We start from the raw sequence: 8,270 nt of genomic DNA, 5'->3' as shown, positions 1-8,270 counted from the left end.
GTCAAGATTCGAACTCTTGACATGACCATGTTATAATCAAGTGTTATAGGTTAACCAACATATCTAGTATACAATCATATATAGTTTTTAGCTAGCATCATGTGCATAGTTGCTCCCTTGTAGTATTTACACTTGGCACATGCATGCGTACCTACATGCTCTATTGCAGATTCACATGCATGCAACAAGTATGCATGTCGTGTACTATAAATAGTTGAGTTCACCTTGAAGGAATTCAAGGTGAACAATACCAGTTACGAAGTCTTTCAATTAATCATTTCATCCCTTTGATTATCTTCTACTCTCTTGTGCATATTTTCCATCCGTGACAGTATCTAGAGGAGCTTGTATTTGTGTTGTATCCTCTTTGTTGATAGTGGATTATTTTGGATTTTGTCCCGTGGTTGTTTCCCTCATTGAGGGTTTTTCCACATTAAATCTTGGGTCATCTATTTTGTACCATTGTGTCTGTTTTTTGTGTGGTCTTTTATTCGACCGTTACCTCATAATAATCGAGCATAAACGAGACGCATGTTACACTCTCATATGTTTATACCTCAACATTTGGTATAACTAATAATTCAACTTCGTATTGACCTTCTCCATGCCCTTCGTTTAATATAGATTCTTCGCCTGTTTTTGTGCATGAATGCATGTTAAATGGTGGAGATAGCTTATCAAATAGCATATGAAGACCCTCCAGGCTCAGCTGGGTGGATGAGTCAGAAAAGTCATCCAATTTGATGCCTTTATGTCCAAGGATGCCAATGAATTGAGGCAAATGCTTTGAAATAGCATATTGCAATTTTATCAAGTTCTGTAGCTGCTTTACAAAGCTGATCTTTGCTCCATATTTGAGCAATTGCAAAAATCCCTCTATATCCCCTTTTTGGATTGTATTGTACAAGAGTTCTCCATCTTCTTCGGAGTTCAAATTTGCATTGTTCTCCCATAGAAATTGTGCTACTACTGGATGGCGTGCCTTAATTGCCTCCCATAGGGGAACACTATTTTCATTATTTGCAACATATGCTAACTCAATTAGTTTTCTGCACATTATGGAGATTCACATTGTCAACAAATTATGGGAGAGGGAGAGAGACATGCCTCGTCTGTTTGGATTAGCACCATATTCAAGCAAAATGTGAACACATTCCAAATGGCCATTAGCTACTACAATGTGTTGAACAAATTTTTAAAATGTCTATCTCAATAAGAAGATCCATCTGTTATATATACATCGTTACAGATATGTCAAAGAAATTACCAAAGGTGTTCTGCCACTGTGATCTGTCATCTCTGGATTTGTTCCTTACACTAGGGCTATTGTCAAAGACTCAAAATCATGCCCCCTCTCCTTAGGGCTATTGTTTTCTCTATCTCCTCTATAAGATCTGAACCATATGAGCTCTTCACATGTTGTCATTAAAATCACAAATACAACTTTCTAAGAAAATAAGTCATTAGAACCAGTATTAAGCATAAATTTGTGAACATCAAGAAGATTGCCAATCACAATTTGTGCATCAACTATATTGGCTTGTGCAATGTTCATGAAGCTAATCCTATCAATTCGTAAACCCTAAACCTCAAATCTAACATTGGAAAGAAGAAATAGACAAGACACTCTGATAAAACAAGTTAAGATTCATCCACAAAATATAGTTGGCACTACTTGTTGAGTTCCATTATTTACATATAAATCCTATAAAAGCAATAGAATGGCAAGAAACCAACAAACTTATGCAAATGAATTAAACCTATTTACTTTTAAAGATCACATATACCAGTACTCCGGACACTACAATGTAAAGCTCTATAAGCCTCATTTTGTAATATCATATCCTCTCCTAGTGGAAAATATTCAAGCTTTATCCCTGGGACCTTAAATAATCAACAATATCTGATTTAGCGTCACAAAAAAACATCAATGTGTATCTCCAAAAGCCCCAAAACGCCTACCAATATCTCTCATTCTCATCAGATCACCCCCTTCACTTAAAACGTTATTTTATTATTAATGAACTAAAACGATACCTAATTAGAGAAAGTGACCCCTTAGGTTTCCTTCGAATGAAAAAACTATTTTTTAATAGATTAGTTAAGAGAGGTTAATATCCCCATTCTTTTATATTAGAGAATTATAAAAAGGTCCTATTTAGCGCTAAGAAATCACTAGTATTTAGTAGAAAGCCTAAAAGTACCCTTATACTTGTCATCTTCAAACTTAGGTATACAAAAGATATCCCTAGATTAGGAATTCACGACATGCTAGAAAACCTCCATGTAGATTTAGTCACTGATCCCCAACTATCCAAACTACCGCAACCCTTCATATGTTGGACTAAGTCTAAGTCCATTCATTCCCTTCTTGTCAAAACTAAATATAAATCCATAAATACTCCCACTTAATACTATATTCTTTTTATATCCCACCCCTATAATCCCCCTCTTCTTAGAGCCCACCCCCACTTATCACTTATCATATACACTTATAACCCCCCTCTAGCCCACCTCCACTTATCAATCATTTGCCTATCACGATTCCCCTTTTCCCTCTCTCTCTCTCTCTCTCTCTCTCTCTCCTATATAAACCTACCTTCATGTTGTAAATGACCTTGGCACAGATGAGCTATACCTAGAGAGAAACTAGTTTGCACAAGGTCTTTCTAATGAAAATTTCTTAAGCTTTTCTTTTTTCTCACTCACTCTTCTCTTCTTCTTTCATCTCATTCTCTCCTTCTCTTTTACTCTTGTTCGCCTCTAATCTTGCTCACCTTAGTTTCACTTGCATCATTGCTTTATTTCTTTTCTTACTCTTCGCATACCATCTCAATAGTTGTGCTATTTCGCTCGCACTCCTTGTAACGACGCTACGATCACAAGCATTGATTTCCGCCCCTTCTTGGATGCAAAAAAACGTTTCTACCTGTAAGCCTATTTTTCTACCACAAGCATGATTTGTCTGCCACAAAGTATTTGCTTTCTTGAAATCATGAGGATTGTAGCAGCCTATACGCTAAAGGTGTTTTTAATCTTACCCATTGGAATAATTAGTGTATGACTTTGTTCTGCATCCAACCATGAGAACCTAGCAATCCACAGTTTTTACATTGTTGTTTCATTACGCATATGAAAATCAGTAGTGCCCTCACAAATGTGTCTTGAAACTATGACCACGCAGGCAAAAAAACCAATAGAATTTTCACAGATGTATCTCAACCACATGAGCATGCATTGTATAATGATATCAATGGTTTCTCTGTACATATGCATATTTGAGGATTTCCTACTAACATCATTCTACCAACAAAATTTGTGTATCTCATGATTTATTTTTCACTCCCAAGTCCCAAGATCAAATCTCATACCAACTGCTACATAATCCCATTAAGCAATCAGTGTTGTTTGTAGCACAACCCTCACTAGGATCTGTTCAAATGCTTCTTGAGTTTTTTCAAGTCCATGTGAATGCATAAATGTCAATGAAAGTATTGGCAAACCCCATGTGAATTTTCAATGAGCAATGCTTTAAAACTATGCCCTATATCTCTAGTCCAATGACAAGTGGTCTTATAACAGCACAAGCTTTTAAATTTCTGACTTAAGTTACCAATTTTGGAGGGGCATACTCATTCTGCACCTATCTAAAGCATTTGAAGATTTCATCAACAAGTGCATGTTCAACATATTCTGCAATCAATGCACTCCACATTACAACATGTAGCTTCACACTTATCATACACATTGGTTAATGTACCAAGTATAATATCTTTCTTTATGCAACCCTTTCCTTACCACCAACAAATCTAAACCTTCAACAATTTGAAGAGATCATAAAATTCCACAAGCATTCAAACATCAAGTATAAGATTATAAGTTATTGAATCAGGGGAGACTTCCTCTTCCTGCATTTGTCTATAGCATTTCGAGGCCTCATCATAATACCCTTGCTAGACATGCAATTGTGATGGCAGTCCAAGATACATGCAGATATTTCCAAGAAAAGCGTGATTCTAAATGATGTTTATATTGGCATTGCCGTAATTAGCAAATATGCAGGTATAAACATGATTCAGAATCAAACTTTTCTTGGAAATACTTGCATGCATCTTTTTGGTTTTGTAGAGTTCTTTTTGGTTTAGCATTTTCAAATTAACAAAATGGTCGTTGAGCTGCATAAGGAAAATTCTTCTCTACTCAAGGTGTCTTTGGAGAATCATGGCAATGGGAACCCTTCTAATCTTATTTTGATGCAAGGTTGATTGGGATCTTCATGGATCCACATGGCCTTCCTCGTCTTTGGTCGGGCAAATTTGGCTTACCCAACGAAAGATGGCCAATTGACCTATTGAAGATAGTCGACCAGAGAGATTATGTTATATGATTGAAGTATGAATACTCATGGCTTGTGGGAATGGGGGGAACCGAGATCTTCTTTTTTTCATGGTGATGGAAATCATTCTCATGCAATCTATAGTTTTTTGAAAAAAATTCCTTTTGTCAAAAAGGAATTACAATTGTTGTGTCAAATTTGATTGACTAACTTCAAATTGGGTTTCTTGTTCCATTTTCCTCAAGTGATATGTGGCTCATTTCAACTTCTAAGTGAAGGGATGCAATTGTCTTACAAACTTGTTTATCCTTAAAGTGAAGTGACATAGCTACTTCATGAACTTGTGTATAGTGGCTTTCCTAGGCCTTATTTATTGAAGCCATATTATCCCTACTTTGCCAAATTTTCATTATTGGATTGAAGAGGCCTAACTTTATAACCTCCCTATGAATATATACATAAGGCATGGATAGTTCATTGATTGGTTGTGATGTTAGAGATTATTCGTAGCCTCTTCTAGAACATCATACACTTTTGGTGTTATTCTAAAGAATCGACATGTCCTCATGAAATGTAGTAAGTATGTGTAATATTTCTAAGTTATATTGTGACTGTGGGCATGATGTGTGTGTGTGTGTGTGTGTGTGTGACTGTAGATTGTAGTAGTAGTAGTATTTAGATCCCTAGAAGAGTTCTATACTTTGTTGTAACTTGTAAGTTAGTCATGGTGGTGTTTGTTTGCTTTCGTGAAGAAGGGCATTATTTACAGATATATATATATATATATATATATAGAGAGAGAGAGAGAGAGAGAGAGAGAGAGAGAGATTATTGACGTCTAGAGGAGAGTGAGTACGTTATCTGAGATGGGGTCAAGTGGATAGAAGCCAAGGGGGTTCTCTTGGATTTGAAGGAGAAGCCATAGCTTTTGTGGTCGAGAGCATACACTAAGAAGAAGCCATAGCTTCAATGGTCGAGCACATACGCGAAAGAAGACGACATAGCTTCTATGGTGAAGAACATACGCGAAAGAAGAAGCCATAGCTTCTATGGTCAAGAACATGTGCGAAGAAGTTGTAGAGAAATGTTGCCCCAAAATTCTTGGTTTTTTGTTAGAGCTCTGAATGTTGGGTCCATTCCTTGTGCCAATTCGACATGTCCAATTTATGTGGTGCATCCATGTGCCCCTTATCACATGTGCAAAGAAGTTGTAGAGAAATGTTGCCCCAGAACTCTCGGTTTTTTGTTAGAACTCTGGATTTTGGGTCCATTCCTTGTGCCGATTCGACATGTCCAATTTACGTGGTGCATCCACATGCCCCTTAGCTTAAAAGAAATAAAGACCATATGTATGGGCATGACGTGGCATGAAGGGATGGACGCCCTTTTTTTCTTCTTTGAATCAATTTGAACATCCAAAAGAGAAATAAAGACTGTATGCATGGGCATGACGTGGCAGAAAGATACGGACATCCTTCTTTTCTTCTTCGAATCAATGTGAATATCCAAAAGAGAAATAAAGACCGTATGCATGGGCACGACGTGGCATGAAGATACGGACGCCCTTCTTTTTCTTCTTCGAATCATTTGAACATCCAAAAAGAGAAAGAAAACATATCACGAGAGGTGGTGGGTGGGGCTTTCCAGACGGGCTGACGTGGCTACTGGGTGATCTGGGAGACGAGATGACGTGGCGGGCGAGGATACAGGGCGTCGGCGGATGAGGTGGCAGCTGACGTGGCGCGTGGCCCGTCGTTGTCTGGAAAAATTCGTGGCGGAGAGCGCGGCGGCCACACCTCGTGGCTCAGCTTCAAAAGAGAGAGGGACTGACGTGGCAGGCAGGCATCCCCTTTGCCACGTCGGCCTGTCGTTTTGTCCCCTTTATATTTATTCCACACAATAAATTAATTGCGCCATTTTTGGTGGGGATTCGGGAATTCTCATCCCCTATTGTTTATCGTATGCTGCAGTACACTCACTATACATATACGCATGTACCCACATTATTAAATTGGTCGATGTATACATATACGTATACGTGTATGTATGTATATGTATGTGTATGTGTGAATATATATGATGTTATATGTACTAGAGTAGCCACGTATATGTATGCGCATGTACGTATGCATGCATATGATGCTTAGATAGTAGATATGTCATGTTTCGCAACGGATTTCATGTATCTTGTGCAACAAGAAATTACGTGCTAATCAATGCAATGCAATGTGAGGTGTATGTATGCATCATCCAAGTTTTTTAGATTCGCGTCCCTTACATGTTGGTCGAGCATCTAATCGAATTAATAATACAAAAACATAATAATATAGTGATTTTAAAGTACCCGTAAGTTGCAGTTTCGAGTCTCGGATGGATTTAACGGCGCATTTGATATAATTATGTATATAAAAAAACTCTTCTTAATTCTAGTAATAAATCATCTTAGTCGATTTGCTCCTAAAATGACAACATCGCCCTATAGACTGATGCAATGTTAATAATATGGATTATATCTTAATGGATTTGTGACTTCTATTTGCTTCACCAAAGAGCTTGTGGATTGTTATGAGAAGAAGCACATATCAAAAAGTTATTGTTAAGCCTAGACTTCCAATGACAAACTAGGGTATGTAAGCGGGGGTGTGTGCGTTTTTACTTTTTAAATGGTTTGACGTCTTTTTGTAATATATTAGAGCATTTTTTTACTTTAACATATATGCATCTTTTCTCGTGATTCTCTTATAAAAGGGAACAAATCCACTTATTTGAGCTTTCCAATACATTTGAATAAGAGTTGGTGTATCATGTTGTGCAATGCATCAACTAATGCCTTGTTTGTAAACTAAAATAAGACAAACATAAAAACCATTTGGATTCCATTTAATATATTTCAGATGTGTAATGTTGATTTCAAATTTTTGATATACTATGTAGGTTCCAACAATGCCTTTTTAAAGCTTTGTTGTAGTACAATATATCAAAAGGAAATGGAACTCTTTCTAGAAACAATGCTCAAATACCATTTGCATACACACACATCATCAAGGGTGGATGGAGTTTGTTGATAGATGCCCCATGTTGAAGATAGCTTGTCGAAGTAATGAACTCATCTTGGGATTTGACTAAGGGACATAAAATTTCATCGTGGTAACAAAGAAATACAAAGTGTAATGAAAAATAAGAGATAACGACAAATGTAGGTTGAGCAAGATCATATACCATCCTTACTAGAGAGCTTTAAAGGCTATCTAACCAATCGCCAAGGAAAATGAAGTCTGGCGATCATTATCTATCAAAACATCCATTGCATTTAGGACACCGATGAATCACAAGCTATGTTGGCATCATCTGGGATGATGCCAACATAGCTTGTGTTAGGAGGTACGTTTGAGATGGAAAGAGTGAGTGGTAAGAGGAAATGGGTTTTGCTAAGAGGGAAATGAGTTTATCAAGCAAACGATTCAGTGCCACACAACATCTCAAATATATATAAGGACATATGCTCTTTTTCTTCCAACACTCAAGATGCATTACAAGGCGAGTGAGGATATAGCCCAAGCATATTTTCTTTGGATGATACGATAGAAACGGAAAACGTATGTGATACGTACGATAAGACATATGGCAGATTTCCTTTTGTTGCAGCAATTCCACATGAGGTGACTAAGATCGTACGGGCTTATTTTATGAAGATACAGTAGAAAAGAAAACATGACGAATTCAGACAATAATATATACATATGTGTGTGTGTGTGTGTGTGTGTGTGCCATACCATGCCTTTGTGGTGGGTGGTGTACCCCCCCCCCTTCTCTTAGATCTTGCTTTGGTTAGGGATGGGTCCCCTTTCTTCTTTTTCTTCTTCTTCTTCTTCTATGGGGGGTCAGGAAGGTTATCCATCAAAGTTTATCCATTAAGGGACCCAAAAATGGATCC

At 37.4% G+C, this 8,270-nt stretch overlaps 1 pseudogene across 1 annotated transcript; it reads right to left on the bottom strand.

Moving 5' to 3' along the window:
* Positions 1–569: 569 nt before the first annotated feature.
* LOC147852807 (putative potassium channel AKT5) lies at positions 570–2,605 on the bottom strand (annotated as a pseudogene). The gene is made up of 5 exons (XR_015531291.1): positions 2,600–2,605; positions 1,788–1,884; positions 1,676–1,705; positions 1,459–1,582; positions 570–1,173 (listed from the first exon to the last, which is right to left on the bottom strand). The product of XR_015531291.1 is annotated as a putative potassium channel AKT5 (transcript).
* Positions 2,606–8,270: the final 5,665 nt, after the last annotated feature.

The sequence above is a fragment of the Azolla caroliniana genome, unplaced genomic scaffold (genome assembly GCF_043228905.1).
Source record: "Azolla caroliniana isolate FFs.n. ecotype wild unplaced genomic scaffold, voAzoCaro1.0.p SCAF_17, whole genome shotgun sequence".
Classification (NCBI taxonomy): Eukaryota; Viridiplantae; Streptophyta; class Polypodiopsida; order Salviniales; family Salviniaceae; genus Azolla; species Azolla caroliniana.
This window is presented reverse-complemented; position numbering and strand designations above follow the sequence as displayed.